This window comes from Pleurodeles waltl, chromosome 9 (genome assembly GCF_031143425.1).
Source record: "Pleurodeles waltl isolate 20211129_DDA chromosome 9, aPleWal1.hap1.20221129, whole genome shotgun sequence".
Classification (NCBI taxonomy): Eukaryota; Metazoa; Chordata; class Amphibia; order Caudata; family Salamandridae; genus Pleurodeles; species Pleurodeles waltl.
In genome coordinates, this window is record NC_090448.1 from 815,168,540 (window position 1) to 815,191,787 (window position 23,248).

A 23,248-nucleotide genomic window follows, 5' to 3' on the forward strand; every position below is an offset into this window, starting at 1 on the left:
ATAATGGGATTTAGATTTCGGCAGATAGGATATCCGTCACCATTGTGACAGAGTAACCCGTCTGCCAAGTTCTAAATCAGGCTGTAAGTCTCTAAGGGTCCACTCAAGTCAAAGGGCAAAGGAATCTGAATCTCTAAGTAACTAAACATTGCTCTACACCTTACAAACATTCAGGAGCTTATGTCATTATAGCCAGTAACTTTCCACCTTCCATGCACAAATTGGGATCTACAGCTCCCATTAGGCTTTCATCTCATGAACCAAACATTGGGACAACCTTGGTGTCTCTCGTGTCCAGGAACTCGTAAGGGAGTTCATCTTCACATTCTTCTTGTTAGCCCTTCTGGTCTTTGGCAATGCATCCTCCCATACCCCTTCATCTACTGCTAACAATAAGCTCTTCATTAACTAGAGACATTATTTGCTAAATTTCCCTTTCACAAGTTGTTGTTTGTTACATATAGTTAGTCAGGTTTAGTGTAGGTTACAATTTAGTGTAGGAATAGTATAGGCTAGTGTTATTTTTACACATGTTTCATTAGGTACTAGTTTTAGGTGTGTTTAGATATTTCAATTTTTTTTTTTTAAGTGGGCAGGGGATTGATGTGTAGTAAATGCTAGTAGAGAATTTCTTTTAAAAATATATATTTGTTTAGATTTACATGTAGGTTTACAATATTGTTGTCTTCTGTGTTGTTCTGATGTATGTGTGTTAAGGAGGGGGGTAGATTTTTAACCTGTTATCTGTGTTCAATACTTAAAATAGTTTATATTAAGTTAGGTAGTGTAGAATTTAGGTTAGTTAATATAAGCTAGATAGTTATAGTTAGACAAGATTTGTTATGTAGATAAATATATTTTTTAATTTCACTACTTCATCATCAATTTTTATTTTGGATTCGCTAGCAAGTAGTAATTTGCTTTGAGTACATGAGGTAAGACTTGCCTGCAGTGTTTGTAGATGTGTTACTTAGTGAGAAGTTTATGGACAATAGTCAGTGTAACTCACAAATGAGTAATGTGAGGACGCTTCACAAGTCTTTAGGCACGATCAGTGCTCCTCTTTGCGTGATGACACACATCCTATCATAGGAGTTTTTCTCATGGGGACGAGATTGCTGAATTCAGGTGGCAGCACCAGCTCGCATGGGGGACTGAGTCTTATCCCACACTGTCTGGCAGCTGTCGGACTAAGCCTTTTAGCTAGCTAGCAGCACCTCATGGCGCATGACACTCTATGATTTCTCAAGGAAGTATGAAGGCCAATTGCCTGAAGCAGAACTTAGACAAAACTGAGGACCTCATCTTTGGGAACGGGCCCTCCCCCTAGGATGACACGTGGTGCCCCCTGCCCTCGGTCCTCCCTTCACCCCCACCAGCCACACACACAACCTCTGAATCATCCTGGACACATAAATAACCATGAAGCAAAAGATCAAAGCTTTATTCTCAGCTTGTTCCAACATCCTGCGCATGCTCAGAAAGATCATCCGTTGATCCCACTGTCAGCCACAAAAAATGTCACTCAAGCCCTCATCACCAGTTGACTCTACTCCACAACACACTCTAGACTGCAGCCACCAAACAATTGTGAACAGCTTCCATTGCTTCCAGAACGCTGCTGCCAGACTCACTCCTAGCCTCCCCAGAAGAACCAACATCACCCCTCACCTCAAGGATCTCCACTGGCTCCCCGTCCAGCAAAGATGCCTCATCAGGCTCCTCACCCACACCTACAAAACGCTCTACAACTCAGTTCCTGCCTACCTCAACAACTGCCTCTCCTTCCACCAACCAACAAGAGAACTTCGCTCCTCCTATCTCGCGCAGGCCCACGTATACTGCATCCAACGCACCTGCTTCGGAGATTGATCTTTTGTCTATATCGCACCCAAAGCCTGAACAATCCTGCACCCTTCCATCTGTGAACCTGCCCTTCCCTACAGGATTTCAAGAAGCAGCTCAAGACCTGGCTCTTTGACTAACATCCCCAACCAGACGATACTCGCAGAACCCCCCCCCAGCGCCTGCAGACCCCATGGGGTGACAAGCTGCGCTCTATAAAACTTGATTGATTGATTGGAACAGATCTTACCCCTTTCTCTCAGTTCCATAAGTCTCATACATGCAGAAGACAAAGAGAAGCAGGATTTGGTTCAATATATTTAATTGAAGAAATTTCATTCAACCTAATGAGGCATGAATTGTGATTATTAGGACAATAAAACTACACTATTATCATTGTGACCACGATTGAGAAAGAGATAAAAAGTTCCAACACTATGTCACACTAGTGAATCTGAAATCCCTACCTGCACTACTAAAAATCTACATGAGAGCAATGGTAGTGTGAGCCTTAACCTGCCCATACTTAGTCTCTTCAAGGAAGACCTACCCCCACACCTGTATAATGAGCGGGGGTAACCGGTTGGTCTGATGGCAGTCCTCCCAGGTGTTTGGAGTGATGAGCCCAAGTCTAGCAGTGATGCAATGACATGGTACAGCATAGGATGGCTGGCTGGCTGGAATGTTCCCCTCTAACCTGGTTATTGTCAGTCTGTTGTTTTATAATAAAACCTGTTGTTGCTCTGAGAACCACAACTGACATGATAAAATGTCTTCTGTGTAGGGTAGACATAGTATTCTTTTGACTGACTATATTCTGTAACTTATTACGTACAGATTTGTGCAACCTTGTGCTGAGCAGAAGATTAAATGTTGTGCAAAAGAACTAATTACAAATTTTGCGTGGAAGAGCAAGTGATAAAAATAATAAAACAGCACCTCTAAAAAGAAGCTTTTGCTAAAATATTAAAAGGAATGAAATGAAATGCAATTAAGTAAAAGAGCACAGACCTCAGGCCCACAGCTAAAATGAATTTGCCCATGCAGAGCTCTAAATTAACCCCACAACACCCTCCCAGTTGTCGGTCCAAGACTACAGAGGTCAAATCTAAAAAGCCTATGTTAAAATAACTATAACTATGCTCCAAATTAAAAGCAGACTAAAATGTACATAAAAGAGACAAAATGTCCATGTTGACAAGCAGGGTAGACCATAGTCAGGCTGAATTAAAATGGTCAATTTAGAATTTGGGACAGGAAAATGATGCGAATTAAGGCCAAATATCAATGTTCAGCAATAGTCGTGATCCCGCAAAAAATCACCAATACCGTTAATGGTGATGGAATCCAGGAAAGATCCCACTCCGGCAGGCGATAAGTTAACCAACTCGTTGGCAATGAGAGCAAGGGAGAACTCATGTTCTGGTGCCTCAGCCATAGGTCCAGCGGAGGAGGCAGCATTCCATGCAGTGCCAGATGTTATAGCACCAGGAGCCACAAGATCCACCAAGGGTGGCTCCTAAGGAGACTCCCACAGCAATCGCAGTCTCAATGGGCATTCCTGATAATGAACCCTCATTGAGAACACCAGCAGACAGACATCCAAAGAGAGAGTATGCACTGCAGAGCAAGGCACACTTGTGGTGCATGTTCGAATGGGCCCCACAAGCAACGAAAGATGGGCTGCACACAGTTCGGAAACAGTCTGAATGACAGTGACCAGTTTGACTCCAGTTCTTCCATGAGTGGTACTCAAGCGTACTGAATCATGCGTTTACGACATAGCTGGGCTGGTGGAAGCGCCATCATTCCTCTTTGTTGTGATAGGACAGCCATTGCTAATGAAAAACAGCAACAGCAGAATACCACCAATTAGAGCCAAAGTAATTGGGAATCCCCCAAAGACACTTTAAAATAGTGAATGTATGGCCGAAGGTATTACACAAAATACAGTTTGAAAGATGCTGACAAAACCAGAACCAACAGCCTTAAAAAAGTGTACAATCACAGTGGTGTTGGACAATTTACAAAATGCGACAAATCAAGTCACCAAAATGTTTTGGAAAGTTGGTATTTAAAAGGAACTGTGTCTCTGCGGATAACCTTGTTACCTGGATATCATGCAGATGTAAGCGCCGCAAGTTTTTAAAACAAAAGAGCCTTCAGTCTGCTCACCTTGTTAAAATGTCATTAGAGGTAGCAATATGAGGCCATGTCTGCTACTTCCATTTCTCATGTGGGGGGAAAAGTACATTCCCGCAACAAATTACAATTTTGGAGACCGAAATCATGTAGGCAATTTGGCCTGCATACCACAACAGCTTTCATCGTTCAGTATCACATAACCCCATTAAAGAGCACCTGGAATGCTGCGCAAATCAAAGGACAGGGACACCCTACAGATAACAAGCTAAATTTGCTACTGAAGCATTACATGCTCTGTGCTGTTTACATCTCCAATGAGCTCAAATCTGCCTACTGGGATGTGCTTTAAGCATGAGGTAAATTGAAATGTGCAAATTGATAAGCAAGTGTATTAACCAGACTGCAGATGGTATTTCTGCCACAGTAAGAGGCAAGTTCTCTAACTTTTCCATGTTAAGCATTGTTAGAAATGGGGTCTTTGGTTGGCAGTCAGGTTACCCCCTGTACAAGCAAGGACCCTCACTCTAGTCAGGGTAAGTCACACACAATCCAAATTATCCTGTGCCCACCCTCTGGTAGATTGGCACTGAGCAGTCAGGCTTAACTTAGAAGGGAATGTGTAAAGTATTTGTGCAATAAATCATACAATAACACAATGTAGCACCACAAAAATACACCACACAGTGTTTAGAAAAATTTATAATATTTATCTAGATATTTGCAGGTGAAAACGATAAAAGATGCAATAAGAAATTGTAGAGATATCACTGAAAAGTGATATGAAGTGTCTTAAGTCTTTAAAAAGCAAACAAAGTCTCTCTCAAGCACAAAGTACCTGGGTTGGAGTGGAAAATCTCCGCAAAGGGCTGCAGAGGAGGAGATGCTTGGAAAATGGTGTGTGTGTCAGTTTCGCCCCTTCACACACAGACTTGCGTCATTATTTTTCACGCGGGGAAGGCGTGCGTCATTTTCCAGCGCGCGGACAGGTCTCCTCTGTGGGTCGCGGGATTCCCAGATGTCCCGGGGTCTGTGCGTGGAATCCTGGGCATGTTGTCCGGCTGCACGTCATTCCGGTGAGCTGTGCGTGGAATTTTCTTCCTCACGGCAGGCGTTGCATCGATTTCCTCTCTGGAAGTCAGACGGCGTTGTCCAGGCAGGCCGTGCGTCAAAGTTCTGGTTGCACTGCAGGCGTCGCGTCGATCTTTTCGGGTCGAGCGGCGTCTTTCCGGATCAGCGTGCAGTGAATTTTTCACCGTGGAGCAAGCTGTGCGTCGAATTGTTCGGCGCACAAGGAGTCCAGTTGAAAGATGGAAGTCTTTTTGCTCCTGAGACTTCAGGGAACAGGAGGCAAGCTCTATCCAAGCCCTTGGAGAGCACTTTTGCAGCAAGGCAAGAGTTCAGCAAGGCAGCAGGCCAACAGCAAGGGAGCAGTCCTTTGTAGAAAGCATTCAGGTGAGTCGTTTGAGCAGCCAGGCAGTTCTTCTTGGCAGGATGCAGGTTCTGGTTCAGGTTTCTTCTCCAGCAAGTGTCTGAGGTGGTAGGGCAGAGGCCGTGTTTTATACCCAAATGTGCCTTTGAAGTGGGGGAGACTTCAAAGAGTGGCTAAGAAGTCCACCAGGTCCCATTTCAGTTCAATCCTGTCTGCCAGGGTCCCAGTAGGGGGTGTGGCAGTCCTTTGTGTCAAAGCAGGCCCTCCACCCTCCCAGCCCAGGAAGACCCATTCAAAATGCAGATGTATGCAAGTGAGGCTGAGGACCCTGTATTTGTGGTGTGTCTGAGTGAATGCACAAGGAGCTGTCAACTAAACCTAGCCAGACGTGGATTGTAAGGCACAGAAAGATTTAAGTGCAAAGAAATGCTCACTTTCTAAAAGTGGCATTTCTAGAATAGTAATATTAAATCCAACTTCACCAGTCAGCAGGATTTTGTATTACCATTCTGGCCATACTAAATATGACCTGCCTACTCCTTTCAGATCAGCAGCTACCACTTCAATAATGTATGAGGGCAGCCCCAAGTTTAGCCTATGAAGGGAGCATGCCTCACAGTAGTGTAAAAACGAATTTAGGAGTTTTACACTACCAGGACATGTAAACTACACAGGTACATGTCCTGCCTTTTACCCACACCGCACCCTGCTCTAGGGGTTACCTAGGGTACAAAGTAGAGGTGAGTTATGTGTAGAAAAAGGGGAGTTGTAGGCTTGGCAAGTACTTTTAAATGCCAAGTCGAATTGGCAGTGAAACTGCACACTCAGGCCTTGCAATGGCAGGCCTGAGACAAGGTAAAGGGGCTAATTGAGTGGGTGGCACAATCAGTGCTGCAGGCCCACTAGTAGCATCTAATCTACAGGCCCTAGGCACATACAGTGCACATTACTAGGGACTTATAAGTAAATGAAATAGTCCAATTGGTATGATCCAAAGTTACCATGTTTAAAGGGAGAGAGCATATGCACTTTAGCACCGGTTAGCAGTGGTAAAGTGCGCAGAGTCTAAAAGCCAGCAAAAACAGTGTCTAAAAAGTGGAGGGAGGCAGGCAAAACGTTAGGGGTGACCACCCTAAGGCATGTCAGGTCTAACATGTGTCCCCCCCCAGCTGAAAGTGGGGAGAGCTACCCAACCTTCTGGGAGCTCTCATCGCTAAGGCGGAAGTATCTGGAGAGACCATCAGCATTGGTGTGGTCAACCCCTGGGCGATGCTCCACCGTAAAGTCCATCCCCTGTAGGGAAATGGACCACCTCAAGAGTTTTGGATTCTCACCCCTCATCTGCCTGAGCCATCTGAGGGGCCTGTGGTCGTCTGAACCCGGAAGTGAGTCCCAAACAGGTAGGGTCTTAGCTTCTTCAGTGCCCAGACCACAGCAAATGCTTCTCTCTCAATAGCACTCCACCTCTGTTCTCGTAGTAATAGCCTTCTGCTAATAAAGACTACTGGTTGGTCTGAGCCCTCCTCATTTAGCTGTGCTAGAACAGCCCCTATGCCATGCTCTGAAGCGTCTGTCTGCACAATAAATTCCTGGTAGTAGTCAGGGGCCTTGAGCACGGGGGCCGTGCACATGGCTTCCTTCAGAGAATCAAAGGCTTTCTGACAAGCCTCTGTCCAATTCACCAACCTAGGTTGTTTCTTGGAAGTGAGTTCTGTCAAGGGTGACACAATGGTGCCATAGCCCTTGACGAATCTGCGGTAGTATCCAGTGAGGCCTAAAAAGGCTCAACCTCAGTCTGTGTTCTAGGTGGTTGCCAGGCCTTGATAGTTTCAATCTTGGCCTGGAGTGGCTGCACCTTGCCACCACCTACTAGGTGTCCCAAGTACACCACGGAACCCTGCCCAATCTGGCACTTACTGGCCTTGATGGTCAGGCCTGCCTGTTGCAGAGCCTGAAGCACCTCCTTGAGGTGGAGCAGGTGTTCCTCCCAGCTGGAACTGTAGACAGCTATGTCGTCCAGGTAAGCTGCACAGTAGGCATCTTTACCAGCTAGGACCCCGTTAACCAACCGTTGGAAGGTAGCGGGGGCATTTTTCAACCCAAATGGCATCACCCGGAATTGGTAATGGCCATCAGGGGTGGAAAATGCTGATCTCTCTTTAGCCCCCTCAGTCAGGCCGATCTGCCAGTACCCTGAAGTAAGATCAAAAGTACTCAGGAACTTGGCAGCACCTAGTCTGTCAACGAGCTCATCAGCTCGGGGGATGGGGTGAGCATCAGTCCGGGTGACTGAGTTGAGACCCCGGTAGTCCACAAAGAACCTGAGTTCTGGCTTCGCACCTGGAGCAGTAGCCTTAGGAACCAATACCACAGGGCTGGCCCAGGGACTACTAGATTTCTCAATAACCCCTAAAGTCAACATCTTGGAGACCTCCTCCTTGATGTTGGCCTTCACCTTATCCAATAACCTGTAAATGTTGTTCTTCACAGGGGGACTGTCACCTGTGTCAATGTCATGAACACAGAGGTGGGTCAGTCCAGGAGTAAGGGAGAACAGGGGGAAGAACTGCTCTAACAGCTCATAGCAGTCTCCTCTCTGGGTTAGAGTCAGGGAGTCAGAGAGAATGATGCACTCCACTGACCCATCCCCTTCTTTGACAGAGAGGAGGTCGGGGAGAGGTTCACTCTCCTCTTCCATGCCCTCATTTGTGACCAGGAGCATACTGACCTCAGACCTCTCAAAGTGAGGTTTGAGCCGGTTGAGATGGAGGACCCTTAGGGGGTGCCTAGGGGTCTTGAGGTCCACTAGGTAAGTGGCCTCCCCTTTACGCTCGTTGATCTCAAAGGGGCCAGTCCAGAGATCCTGGAGAGCCCTGGGCTCTACTGGCTCCATCACCCAAACTTTGTCTCCAAGTGAGAACTCAACCAGGGTGGTCTTCCGGTCATACCACTCCTTCATCACCTCTTGACTGGCCTCGAGGTTACTCTTGGCCTGCTTACAGAAGCGTTGGGTTTGGTTGCGGAGGGCCAGCATGTAGCTGACCAAATCCTGGAGAGGTGACTTGGGAGCTTTTTCCCAGCCCTCTTTAACAATGCTTAGGGGTCCCCTGACAGGGTGACCATAGAGAGGCTCAGAGGGGCTGAACCCCACCCCTTTCTGGGGCACCTCTCTGTAAGCAAACAACAGGCATGGTAAGAGGACATCCCACTTACGCCTCATGGCATCATTCAGGCCACTAATCATGCCCTTCAGGGTCTTGTTGAATCTCTCAACAAGCCCATTGGATTGAGGATGATAAGGGTTGGTAAACCGGTAGGTCACCCCACACTCATCCCACATGGACTTCATGTATGCATACATGAAGTTTGTGCCCCTGTCAGACACAACCTCCTTAGGGAATCCCACACAGGTAAATATTCCCAACAGGGCTCTGGTCACCACCGGTGCAGTCACTGTTCTCAGAGGGATTGCCTCTGGGTAGCAGGTGGCATGGTCCACTAAAACCAGGATAAACCTGTTGCCCAAGGCAGTTTTGGGGTCCAAGGGACCAACAATGTTGATGCCCACCCTTTCAAAGGGGGTGCCAACGACCGGGAGTAGGAGCAGGGGAGCCTTAAGCTGTTTCCCTGTCTTCCCACTAGCCTGGCAGGTCGGGCAAGCTCTGCAGAAGTTATCTGAGGCTGTCCTCATTCTGGGCCAATGGAAGTGGGTGACAAGCCTGTTAAAGGTCTTGTCTTGGCCCAAGTTTCCTGCCAGGGGGATGTCGTGAGCCAGACCCAGTAGGAAGGTCCGGTAACACTGGGGGACCACCAGCACACGGGCTGCCCCAGGACCTGGAACCTTAAGCTCACTGTAAAGGAGATCATTCTCCCAGTAAATATGGTGATTGCCAGAGGCATCACCTGCTGCTGGAGCTGTGGCCTGTTGCCTCAGACCCTGAAGGGTGGGGCATTCCTTCTGCGCCTTGCAGAATTCTGTCCTGGTTGGCCCACCCTCTACTTGCCAGCCAGCAAGTTCAGGTAGGTTACCCAGGTCAGCTATGTCCTCCCCAGTTGGCTCAGGGGCCTCCTCCTCCTCAGGGGCCCCGTCCAACACCGTGGGAGTATTTGAGGTGGGTTTCCCGCGCTTCTTGCCCTTCCTCTTTGCAGTTGTCTGGGCCATTGTTCCAGGCTCAAGAAGCCCTTGACTCCCTTCCCGGGCAGCTATGGACTGTGTGGTCATGCAGACCCACTCAGGCAAACATAACATCTCCAGGTGGGATCTGAGCTCTACCTCTTTCCAAGCAGTATGCTCAAGATCATTGCTAACAGACAATCTACAGGCATGGCAGGACTCACAGCTACTTTCAGAGTACCAGAGACCCCCCCCCCACTCAAAGGGAACCAGAGCCACCGGTAGGTGACTCTCACGATTGTCAGCGACTATGACCTGGTGGAATGTATTAGGGACTATCTGCTCTGTTGACACCAGCTGACTCTTGACAGTAGTCATACTAGCTCCTGTGTCACGCAGAGCCTCCACCTTTTGCCCATCAATGGTGACCCACTGCCGGTACTTGGAAGTATTTTGGGGTCCATCTCCCCCCCCGAGCGCTACACTAGTCAACCCAGGTGTCTGTCCGGTAGTGGACGGGGCTCTCTTGGAACACTGGGAGACGCCCTTAAGAGTGACCATACTGGTAGCACTCTAAGCATTTGGGGTTGAATTTCCTTTATGATTTATCATAAGTCCCTGGCTTTTTCCCAAATCTGGAAGAGGAATAGTTGCCACCCCCTCTCTGGGAATTCTTTTGGGGGCCTTTTGAGATTTCCTTATCTGTAAGTTTATCTTCCCCCTCTTTCTTCTGTTGGGAACCCTGACCACCTTTGTCGGTGTCCCCCCCAGATACCTTTCTGGACACTCTGGTGCTAACCTAGAGGTCCGCCTCCTCAGCAAGCTTCCTGGGATCAGTCAGCTTACTATCTACCAAGTGCTGGCGCAACTCTGTAAAAGAAATATTGAGCATATGCTCTCTCAGAATCAAGTCATATAACCCTTGGCAATCATCTACTTTGCTGCCCCGCACCAAACCGTTCAGTGCCTTATTGGAGAAATCAAAACAATCAACCCAAGTTTGTGTGGAAAGTTTGGTACTGTCCCTAAACCTCTGACGGTATCTCTCAGGGGTCAGTCCAAACTTGGCCAGTAAAGCAGTCTTCATGACAGGATAGTTATAATGATCACGTGGGTCTAGTGTAAGGAGTGTGTCCCTTCCCTCTGGGGGTACATAGAACCACAAGGCAGCCCCCATTGCCCTTCAGGAACCCCATGAGCCCTTAGTGCAACTTCATAGGCAGCCAGCCACTTGTCAATATCATCTCCCACCAAAAAACTGGGCACCATACTTTTGGGTATACAAACCTTTTTCTCTCCAGTAGGTCCTGTTTGTATGCTGCCACCATCACTGCTGGACTCAGACTGTCTTGCCTTGAGATCCAGCTCCTTGAGACTCAGTTCATGAGCCAACAAAAGTTTCTTTTCAGCCAAGGCTCTCTCAGCTGCAGCTTCAGCTTGCTTGGCTTGTCTCTCTGCTCTTTTTTCTTCCTGTTGAGCCTCAATTTTCAGCCTTGCGGTTGCCGCCCGCCAAACTTACACCGCCACTTGGCCGCTCTGCGGTCAAAAGACCGCGGGTGCCATTCAGACTTTCCCGCTGGGTTGGCGGGCGCCCGCCAAGGGAGCGCCCGCAGCCCAGCGGGAAAGGCCCTGCAACACAGAAGCCGGCTCCGAATGGAGCCGGCGGTGTTGCAGGGGTGCGATGGGTGCAGTTGCACCCGTCGCGATTTTCACTGTCTGCTATGCAGACAGTGAAAATCATGCTGGGGCCCTGTTAGGGGGCCCCACGACACCCATTCCCGCCATCCTGTTCCTGGCGGTAAAAACCGCCAGAAACAGGCTGGCGGGAAGGGGGTCGGAATCCCCATGCAGCGCCGCCATGGAGGTTCAGCCCAGCCAGGGGAAATCCGGCGGTTCCCCTTTTCTGACCGTGGCTTTACCGCCGCGGTCAGAATGGGCAGGAAAGCACCGCCAGCCTGTTGGCGGTGCTTTCCGTCGTTCACGGCCCTGGCGGGTTTTACCGCAAGGGTCGGAATGACCCCCTATATGTCTCCACCAGGGCTAGGTCAAAATCTCCTGCTTGAGACCCAGCCAGAGACATGTTAAGTGAGTATATGGATGGAAAGATAAACTTTTTTGATCCAAATAGTGAAAAAGTGCAAATTCATAGTTTTTGTCAAAAAAGTGACAAAGTCCGATTCTGAGTGGGCACTTGGAAAAAATTTCAACTTTTTTCATCCAAAAAGTGAAAAAATCCAAATTTAATCTTTTTTAGTCCCAAAAGTGAAAAAATCAAATTTCAATTTTTTTCTTCAAAAAAGTGAAAAAAAATCCATTCTGATTGGGCACTTGGAAAAAATTTCTACTTTTTTCACCAAAAAAGTGAAAAAATCCAAATTTCATCTTTTTTAGTCCCAAAAGTTAAAAAATCTAATTTACATTTTTTTCTTAAAAAAATTGACAAAGTCCGGTTCTGAGTGGTCACTTAGAAAATATTTCAACTTTTTTCATCCAAAAAGTGAAAAAATCCAAATTTCATCTTTTTTAGTCCCAAAAGTGAAAAAATCAAATTTCAATTTTTTTCTTCAAAAAAGTGACAAAGTCCCATTCTGAGTTGGCATTTAGAAAAAATTTCTACTTTTTTCATCCAAAAAGTGAAAAAATCCAAATTTAATACATTTCTTTAAAAAAGTCACAAAGTCCCATTCTGAATGGGGACTTATAAAAAATTTCAACCTTTATCGTCCAAAAAGTGAAAACATCCAAATTTCATTTTCTTCTTCAAAGAAGTGACAAATTCCCATTCTGACAAGGCACTTGGAAGCTCTTTTGAGTTTTTTCAAAAGTTGAATTTTTTTCTAAGTCCCATCTCATTATGAGATGGGACTTAGAAAAATATTCAACTTTTGTCTAAGTTGACATGTGTGCCGCTTGCCATGTCAGAATGGGACATTTTGACTTATTGGATGGAAAGATAAACCTTTTTGATCCAAATAGTGAGAAAGTGCAAATTCATAGTTTTTGTCAAAAAAGTGACAAAGGCGGTCATTCTGACTTTGGCGGGCGGCGGAAATCCAAATTTCATCTTTTTTAGTCCCAAAAGTGAAAAAATCTAATTTCAATTTTTTTCTTCAAAAAAGTGAAAAAGTTCCATTCTGATTGGGCACTTGGAAAAAAATTCAACTTTTTTCATCCAAAAAATGAAAACATCCCAATTTCATCTTTTTTAGTGCCAAAAGTGAAAAAATCTAATTTCAATTTTTTTCTTCAAAAAAGTGACAAAATACCATTCTGAGTGGGCACTTGGAAAAAAATTCAACTTTTTTCATCCAAAAAGTGAAAAAAATCCACATTTCATCTTTTTTTGTCCCAAAAGTGAAAAAATCAAATTTCAATTTTTTTCTTCAAAAAGTGAAAAAAATTCCATTCTGAGTGGCCACTTGGAAAAAATTTCAACTAGTTTTTGAAAATTGTCAAGAAAAACAAATTTGCAAAAAGAGATAAAAATCACGTTGACCTTCAACTGGGGGTAGGTAGTGAAATACTTAGCTACTGTACGTCACTGCGCAAATACAAGTCCTATCCTCACCGCTACCAATGTTAAAAATGGGGTCTTTGGTTGGCAGTCAGGTTATCCCCTGTCCAAGCAAGGACCCTCACTCTAGTCAGGGTAAGTCACACACAATCCAAATTATCCTGTGCCCACCCTCTGGTAGCTTGGCACTGAGCAGTCAGGCTTAACTTAGAAGGCAATGTGTAAAGTATTTGTGCAATAAATCATGCAATAACACAATATAGCACCACAAAAATACACCACACAGTGTTTAGACAAATATATAGGGGGTCATTCCGACCCTGGCAGTCAAAGACCGCCAGGGCCGCGAATGGAGGAAGCACCGCCAACAGGCTGGCGGTGCTTCCCTGCCCATTCTGACCGCAGCGGTAAAGCCGCGGTCAGAAAACCGGGTCCCGCGGTTTCCCGCCGGATTTCCCCCGGCTGGGCAAATCCGCCAGGGCAGCGCTGCAAGCAGCGCTGCCCAGGGGATTCTGACCCCCTTCCCGCCAGCCTGTTTCTGGCGGTTTACACCGCCAGGAAGAGGCTGGCGGGAACGGGTGTCCTGGGGCCCCTGGGGGCCCCTGCACTGCCCATGTCACTGGCATGGGCAGTGCAGGGGCCCCCTAACAGGGCCCCAGCCTGCTTTTCACTGTCTGCCTAGCAGACAGTGAAAAGCGCGACGGGTGCAACTGCACCCGTCGCACACCTGCAACACCGCCGGCTCCATTCGTACCCGTCGCACACCTGCAACACCGCCGGCTCCATTCGGAGCCGCTAACATTGTTAGCGCCCGCTGGCCCAGCGGGAAGGTCGGAATGCCGCCAGCGGTCTTTTGACCGCGGAGCGGTCAAATGGCGGTTCCCGCCAAGCAGGCGGCGACCGCCGCCCACCGGGGTCAGAATGACCCCATAATATTTATCTAGATATTTGCAGGTCAAAACGATAAAAGATGCAATAAGAAATTGTAGAGATATCACTGAAAAGTGATATGAAGTGTCTTAAGTCTTTAAAAAGCAAACAAAGTCTCTCTCAAGGACAAAGTACCTGGGTTGGAGTGGAAAATCTCTGCAAAGGGCCGCAGAGGAGGAGATGCGTGGAAAAATGGTGTGTGCGTCGGTTTCGCCCCTTCACACACAGACTTGCGTAGTTATTTTTCATGCGGGGAAAGCGTGCGTCGTTTTCTGGCACGTGGACAGGTCTCCTCTGTGGGTCGCGGGATTCCCAGATGTCCCGGGGTCTGTGCGTGGAATCCTGGGCTTGTTGTCCTGCTGCACGTCGTTCCGGTGAGCTGTGCGTGGAATTTTCTCCCTCACGGCAGGTGTCGCCTCGATTTCCTCTCTGGAAGTCGGGCAGCGTTGTCCAGGCGGGCCGTGCGTCGAAGTTCCGGTCGCACTGCAGGCGTCGCATCGATCTTTTCCCTTCGGGGTCGAGCGGCGTCTTTCCGGATCGGCGTGCGGTGAATTTTTCACCGCAGAGCAAGCTGTGCGTCGAAGTTTTCACTGCACAAGGAGTCCTGTTAAAAGATGGAAGTCTTTTTGGTCCTGAGACTTCAGGGAACAGGAGGCAAGTTCTATCCAAGCCCTTGGAGTGCACTTCTGCAGCAGGGCAAGAGTTCAGCAAGGCAGCAGGCCAACAGCAAGGCAGCAGTCCTTTGTAGAAAGCAGTCAGGTGAGTCCTTTGAGCAGCTAAGCAGTTCTTCTTGGCAGGATGCAGGTTCTGGTTCAGGTTTCTTTTCCAGCAAGTGTCTGAGGTGGTAGGGCAGAGGCCCTGTTTTATACCCAAATGTGCCTTTGAAGTGGGGGAGACTTCAAAGTAGTGGCTAAGAAGTGCACCAGGTCCCCTTTCAGTTCAATCCTGTCTGCCAGGGTCCCAGTAGGGGGTGTGGCAGTCCTTTGTGTCAGAGCAGGCCCTCCACCCTCCCAGCCCAGGAAGACCCATTCAAAATGCAGATGTATGCAAGTGAGACTGAGTACCCTGTGTTTGGGGTGTGTCTGAGTGAATGCACAAGGAGCTGTCAACTAAACCTAGCCAGACGTGGATCGTAAGGCACAGAAAGATTTAAGTGCAAAGGAATGCTCACTTTCTAAAAGTGGCATTTCTAGAATAGTAATATTAAACCCAACTTCACCAGTCAGCAGGATTTTGTATTACCATTCTGGCCATACTAAATATGACCTGCCTACTCCTTTCAGATCAGTAGCTACCACTTCAATAATGTATGAGGGCAGCCCCAAGTTTAGCCTATGGAGGGAGCAGGCCTCACAGTAGTGTAAAAACGAATTTAGGAGTTTTACACTACCAGGACATGTAAACTACACAGGTACATGTCCTGCCTTTTACCCACACCGCACCCTGCTCTCGGGGTTACCTAGGGCACACAGTAGAGGTGACTTATGTGTAGAAAAAGGGGAGCTTTAGGCTTGGCAAGTACTTTTAAATGCCAAGTCGAATTGGCAGTGAAATGCACACACAGGCCTTGGAATGGCAGGCCTGAGACAAGGTAAAGGGGCTACTTGAGTGGGTGGCACAATCAGTGCTGCAGGCCCACTAGTAGCATCTAACCTACATGCCCTAGGCACATACAGTGCACATTACTAGGGACTTATAAGTAAATTAAATAGTCCAATTGGGTATGATCCAAAGTTACCATGTTTAAAGGGAGAGAGGGTATGCACTTTAGCACTGGTTAGCAGTGGTAAAGCGTGCAGAGTCTAAAAGCCAGCAAAAACAGTGTCCAAAAAGTGGAGGGAGGCAGGCAGAAAGTTAGGAGTGACCACCCTAATGCATGTCAGGTCTAACAAGCATGATATAAGTTGCTTTTTTCTTAGTCATTATCTGCTATTTCCGTGTCAAATGAAATGTAGCAAACAAGTCCCTGGAGTTGACGTGATGCCAGGACACGCTGCCACTTTTCAGAACTTGTAACGTCCAACCTAATTGCATTATGGTCCTAAGCTGGCCTTGTCTATGAAGTAAAAATGACATAAGGTTTTGAATAATGTCAATTGCAGGTGACACAATGGGGGTCATTCTGACCCCGGCGGTCTAAGACCGCCGGGGCCAGGGTCGGCGGGAGCACCGCCGACAGGCCGGCGGTGCCCCGCAGGGCATTCTGACCGCGGCGGTTCGGCCGCGGTCAGAAGAGGCAAACCGGCGGTCTCCCGCCGGTTTACCGCTGCCCTTAGAATCCCCCATGGCGGCGCAGCTTGCTGCGCCGCCATGGGGGATTCTGACACCCCCTACCGCCATCCTGTTCCTGGAAGTTCACCCGCCAGGAACAGGATGGCGGTAGGGGGTGCCGCGGGGCCCCTGGGGGCCCCTGCCGTGCCCATGCCAATGGCATGGGCACGGCAGGGGCCCCCGTAAGAGGGCCCCGAAAAGTATTTCAGTGTCTGCTAAGCAGACACTGAAATACGCGACGGGTGCAACTGCACCCGTCGCACCCCTGCAACTACGCCGGCTCAATTCTGAGCCGGCGTCCTCGTTGCAGGGGCATTTCCTCTGGGCCGGCGGGCGCTCTTTTGGAGAGCGCCCGCCGGCCCAGAGGAAATGTCTGAATGGCCGCCGCGGTCTTTTGACCGCAGTGCGGTCATTCAGCGGCGGTACCCTGGCGGACGGCCTCCGCCGTCCGCCAGGGTCAGAATGAGGCCCAATGTTTCTTAGGATGTGAATGCGGGTGGACAATGTGTTCCTACTATTATCGACAACAGCCAGAGCATTCTGTAAGTTTTCCTGATCTATTTGCTGTAACCAGATGGGAGGCTTCCATAATTCATTATATATTGCATATAAGAAACACTTCATGCTTGGCTTTCTGGAACCTAACAAGAAATCTTGTAAGTATATTTCTTCTGACAGGAGACTAAGGTGTTCTTTGACCAGTGTAAGTGTGGAAGTTTTTAACCTGCTTAGCTTGCCCACATTAAATTTAGTGGCGATACCAGAATGTTGTGTGGTGATATAACGAGGGTCAGGATGGCTCACTCTAAAATCAAGTGTGGAGTTTCGAGACCGCACATGACAACCATTTGTGTCCACTGGCCACAATAACCACCTGTTTGGACCTAAAAGTGATGAATTAAAGGAGCTGTTCTGAACCCACCCATTGAGCTATTCTTCTGTGACATTTAAAATCTTTTGCCATTTTTCAAATTCAGCTGGTGAGGGAATACTAGGCGCATTCAATTCCTTAATTTTCTCCAAGCCTAAGCAACTTGTTTGTTGCACAGTTTCATTGAGAAATATAATTTGTAACAGAATACGGCATGCTCTAAACAAGGCTTCTCTTCCCTGTATTTGCCAATCTCTATTTCCCCACACATTCTTCAAGACAATAGCCTTCAACATTGATGACATTTATAGCCTTCAAGAGTTAACCAAAGGCTTCAAAGGAATTAGAATAAATCATTTTTGTATTAGTTAACTAAATATTCTGCAATTTTTGATGGCAATTTAAAATAAGACTCAGCATTTTTGACACCATGCCCAGAAAAATATGAAAACTTTTCAGTATATGCTTTTGAACTCCCCACTTGTGGGTTCAGACAATGTTCCCATTGTGTGTAATTAAAAAAAAGTGCTGGCTTTGTGCAGAAAATAATGTCCATAATGATGGTAACAGAACATTTTCCCGTAATTTGCAGTTTTTTTAATAAACATCTTCACTTTCAAATACAGTGTAATACCCAAGCTCAGAAAGCATTAAATCAACTGTAGTACATCCCAATCATCAGACACAACCCCTGGTGTGATAATATCACTCATATACATTTTGAAAACATATGGAATTTGAATAATTTCGTAGAACCGCAGATGTTCAATTGTACTTTATCCCAAACAATCCCATTAGGTATTGGAACAGCTGAAATGTTCACTAGGGATAAATATCTTCGGACCTTATGTGAGGATAGGTAACCACCAGTTCACCAATCCACCAGTCCAACAGGAGGTCGTTCAGGAAGAAATTGACCATGTATCTGCAAAAAGAAAAAAATGACAAAACCAATCCAGAGAAGGAAGGCAAGCAAAGTCAAAAGAATCAACAGATAATTCCATGGATGAATTAGATAGTTATTTTTAAGCCATTTGAAAAGCTTACATGCTCATGATACATGCACTGCAGAAGACGCCGAAGAATTTGAAAATTAATTGTTGATGCCCGCAAAATAATCAGAAGCAGTTCGTGCAAACTCTGGAGGTTATGTAGGTGTAGGAGAACTGGTATATGTATACCTCGGTGGTTCGTAGTAAATTATTCCATCCGTTTGAGTTGAATTTGAATAAAATTAATCAGAATTTTTGACAATTCTTGTCATTGATGTGGTAACAGGTGTAAGAAGCTGGCCTGGTGTGTGGTGAGCACCTATGCTATATTCTCTATTAGTGAGGTGTAGACAGTGTCTAGGAAGCCAGGGCTCCCTAGAGGTAGCTGTGGATAAGCAGCCAAGACTTATCTAGGAGACATGCAAAGCTTATGCAATACCACTACAATCACACAGCACTTACACACATGGAAGAACCACACAGTATTACAAAAATAAAGGTACTTTATTATAGTAACACAAATACTAAAATACTGTATAGGCAATACTCCACTAGGAGGTGAGTAAACACACTATTGTGTACACATTAGAAGTCAGTGATTAGCATAGAAATCAATAGCAGATAGTAAAATAATAGAAAATATTGAAGGCCCTAGGGGGAGACCAAACCATATACTAAGTAAGTGGAATGTGAAAGGCAGTCACTACACCCAAAGAAGTGGAACCAGTAGAGGAAATCTGTGCCCCCCCAGCGACCAGGAGAGAGGAGGTAAGTACCTGTGTTTTCCCCAAACCCACATGAGAACTTTGGAAAAGGACTGTGCAAGACTCAGACAAGACTGGAAGAAACCAAAGGTGGATCCTGACAGAAGGGGACCAAGTCTAGTTCGAGGTGGAGTGTCCTCTGGGCTAGGAGGACCTGCCATAGGGGTGACTTACAGTGACCTGGTGCAGTGACCTGTAGTGAAAGGGTGCATGCACCTTTTCACGCAGGCTGCAAAGGCAGGCCTTCAGACACACTTAGCATGGGCTCTCATGGGTGGCATAATACATGCTTCAGCCCATGGGGAAACCCTGGTGCTCCAATGCCCTGGGTACCTAGGTACTATATACCAGGGACGTATATGGGGGCACCAATATGCCAATTGTGGAGTGTGCTAAGTCCTAAGCAACCAAATTTGGTTGGAGAAAGCACAGTCACTGGGGTCCTGATTATCAGCATCCCAGTGAACACATTCAGAAACACACTGACAGCAGGCAAAAAGTGGAGTAACCATGCCAAATAGAGGGTACTTTCCTAAAACAGTACCCAATCCAAGATCATTTTCTACCCTCCTCAAGCTCGGGGAAGTTTCTTCCTCGTCGTCTAGTTGCTATAGAGGCACATCCTGATGAGCAGTGAGAGAGGTACGGGAACTACCCAGGAGTCGTCTTGGTCTACTGTGCAGGACTGGCCACATAATGGAACTTGACATTGTCAATTGAAATTAAAATGTTTTCTTTAGAACCAGGCATTGGTGGTAAAAAAAAAAAAACAGTTCTAATACTGTGAATTCCCATGACTGGAACCAGTGCTCTACATCCTGGGCCAAATTCCTTCTTTATAGGAACTTTCTCATACACTAAATCCCCATCTTTAGGAATCCAGCAGGTGGATGTGAATGGCAAAGCCCTAATTCCCAAGGTGGCAGCATGTGCAGAGGAATTTTCATCACAGAACTGATGTAATTCCTGCAAGACAGTGACACGTTCATTTATGCCAAAAGGTGTGTCTGCCACTACGGCGCCAGTGCTGTCAAGAGATGAGACCTACATAGGTGTCACAAACAGGGCTTCGTATGGTGTCCCTACTCCGAAAGATCTTCTGGACAGATTATTTAGTGCTGTCTGGACTCAATATAGGTGGTTCAACCAACTACGACTTGTCCCTAATACACTAGCTGTTAAGGATTGCTTTAAGTCTCGTTTTTTCAGCTCCACAATTGTGTTCCCATCAGAATGATAGGGAGACGAAAAATGCAGTTGAACACTCAATGTCACCATGGTGTTCCTGAATGCCCTGGAGGCAAAGGCAGGACCCTGGCCTGTGTGGAATGCTGCAACAGCATAAGTCCAAATGAAGACTTACAAATCTTTAATAACAGTTTGAGTGTCAGCAGATTATTGTGGCCATACCCAAAGGAAACTAGAACATTAATCAACAGCAACTAAGATGTATTTGTATGCATCATCAGTTTGCACAGGACCACAATGACCCAGGTACACACATTCAAGTGGTTTATTGGAAACCAAGAGAGGTGTTTGCGGTGGTCGCTTCATGGTGAACTCTCTAATATGTTGACAGACAAATTCTGCATGGAAGTGCAACTGATAAAAAATAATAAAATAGCACAGCTGAAATGAAGCTTTTGCTAAAATAATAAAAAGAATAAAATGAAATGCAACTAAATGAAAGGGCACAGGCCTCAGGCCCAGAGCTAAAATAAATGTGCCCATGCAAAGCGCTAAAATAACCCCACAACATACCCAACTTTGATATCCACCTGCTGTATCATTGTGTGTGTTGGAGATGCTGCATGTATAGTAGGGATGGTTCTGTGACTCTAGAGTCCCCATTCCTAGATGTGCTGTGATATACACTGATTCCTGCCACTTAAGCACACACCCTTGAACCATTATACTACAAGTCCATGTTGTTAGCTGTTTACTTGCCATGAATGTGTCCAACATCTGCCTGGAAATGTTAAGCATCATTGGTATTGAGTACTTGCTAAGTGGAGGACTCCATGCATGTGACTTTGTGCAACTACTTGCTAAGATAGTAACCCATAAGACTCCTGTTTCCTATTACCCAGAGCTGTGTAGCTTGATTGAAGGTTGTGTAACCTGACTCCTAACACTTGTTCTATGCATATATTATACTATTGATGTAATGTTTGATTACCCTCACACTCAATGCATGTGAGGGCTCACATGGGCAGATGAACACATTGCCCCTATATACCACAGTGTGCCTTACAACACCATTTATCAGTTAACACTGGACCACACATATTTAGATGTTTTAGTTAATGCTTATTTAAATCCAAGGTGTAACACTAAGCTTCACCATCTTTCAGTGGGATAGATGTGCTGCAAACTATTGAGGAGTCTGGCCATTGGTATCTGCTTGTTGTCAGTGCATGCATTATTATGGTACCTATAAGATCGCTTCCACTTAAGCATTGAGGCAAACATATATGTGTGATCATTTGTCTTGATCACTGAGCAAGATAACTGTGAGTGTGTGTAACTGTGTTAGTGGCTCAAGTGCCTCACAGGACCTATTTTGGGCATCTAGGCATTTCTGTGAATAGTTAGTCTTCAGTCTTCTTCACTCTGTGCCTGTAAAGTTACTAATGGTGATTGTGTCACCATGACATTCAATAGTTAAATGGGACTTTCGGCATAATGTCCTGGCAGTGGATGTACATGGTTCTTGCCTATGTCCACCCAGAGCATGTGATGGGGACTGTGGCACATGAACCTTGAGGAGCAAAGAAATGACTTTTCTATTGACACATCCACCATGGTCCAGTTAGCCCTATCTGCCACAGACAGACAGCACACTTGTTCGTGGTAGTGCATTTTTTACAGGTGTGTATAGTGTCAATTCAAAAGTAGCAGTTCTTGAGGCAACAACCACAAATTTATTTAAGTCAAAAGGATGTCCAGACAGGGTTCTTAGGGGCTACATGCCAAGCAACATGTTGAGTAGAGGAGGGTTCCAGTGAGGAGGAGGTCCAAATTGCCATTATGGAAGGTAGGCCACATCAATAGTCCACAAATGGGTCCAATTAACAGGTAGGCAGACAAAAAGGGTACAGTACCAGGTGACAAGGGAGGTGGCATGATCTTACACACAACTCCAGTGGGAAACTGACCAAGAGGCACAGACAGTTACTGGGCAGTTGTACTCCAAAAGTGGTGGAGTCCACTTCTTCATCCTCTGATGTGCATTGAGCCTCCCCTGAGGGTGGTGGTGTTTGTGCCGGAGGCATCTGAGCACACACACATCAGGGGCAGAAGATGTGGCTGCCCTATCCCCAGATGCATTTGTCCTTGTCAGCAAGGAAGGCAGCACATCACTGACAACTAACAAGGTCACTGTGGAAGGCATCCATGGTTGCCATATAGGAGTCCTGCTTGTGCTCCATAGATTAAAGGCTATCGTGGATGCCCCCCCAGCTGTGTGGCAACCTCACTGGTGTCACACTGGCAGGGCTATTGTTGTTGCCTCTGCATCATTGCACCAGCAATGTCAGCCTGGGATTGTTCCATTCTGTGGAGCCAAGGGTAGGTGCCTTTGATAGCCTCAGAGGTGTCCCTATTGAAACAAAAGCACCTACAACCTCCCCTTAGGCTCCCCACAGTGGTCTCCACCCCTGCCCACACCTCATCTACCAGCTGCCTCTGGACTCCTACCACTCACCTTTGGAAGCCAGCTTGGGGGTCCTCAGAGTCTAGAACTGGGCATGGGCTGGCAGATGGGGCATTGGGTTGGTGGATCCTCTGGAGACCCAGCAATACTGTCACCCCTTGCCGTGACCAGAGAAGGTGTTCTGATGGAGACCAGGAGTTGCTGGAAGGTGTCATCGTTCATGGGAGCCATGATGTCCTCCACAACAGGTTGATCATCCAGGACCGGCTGCTGGTCAGTTGTTTTTCTCCCTCTGCAATATAATAAGAATGTGTTACTTTTGACCTAAGCTAGATGTTGACATAAATAATGTGGCTTACATCCAGAATTTATTCTCATTCACTTTCATTTTAACATTGATATGTAAGACATACATTACTTGTAGAATATAAGGCAATGTTGATTTGTAGTTGCCTTTCCGATGGCAGTATATTTCCATTGTTTGCATGACCAGTGTGTGAGAAGGGTGACTTTTCGTGTCATAACACCCATGGGCAACACAATTACACAGCTTGCCAGCCTATCCTGCCTGTGAGGGTGAGTTCATGTACCGTACACATCTGCCTTGTCGATTATTATCTTTTTACTTGAAGGCTATACTCATAATTGTTCCACTTCTTGAAATCACTAATGAGTAAATTACACAAAGTCAACAGGGTGCCTGCATACCTTCTAGCCA

General features: G+C 46.5%; 1 long non-coding RNA gene across 1 annotated transcript in view; it reads right to left on the reverse strand.

Annotated features, from left to right (window-relative positions):
- Positions 1-17,590: 17,590 nt before the first annotated feature.
- The window catches only part of LOC138258729 (uncharacterized), a 58,543-nt gene continuing 52,885 nt past the window's right edge, over positions 17,591-23,248 (reverse strand). The window contains exons 2-3 of the long non-coding RNA XR_011198530.1: positions 22,582-22,822; positions 17,591-18,044 (exon numbers count right to left, since the gene is read on the reverse strand). This is a non-coding gene — a long non-coding RNA (uncharacterized lncRNA). The remainder of the gene's footprint in view (positions 18,045-22,581; positions 22,823-23,248) is intronic.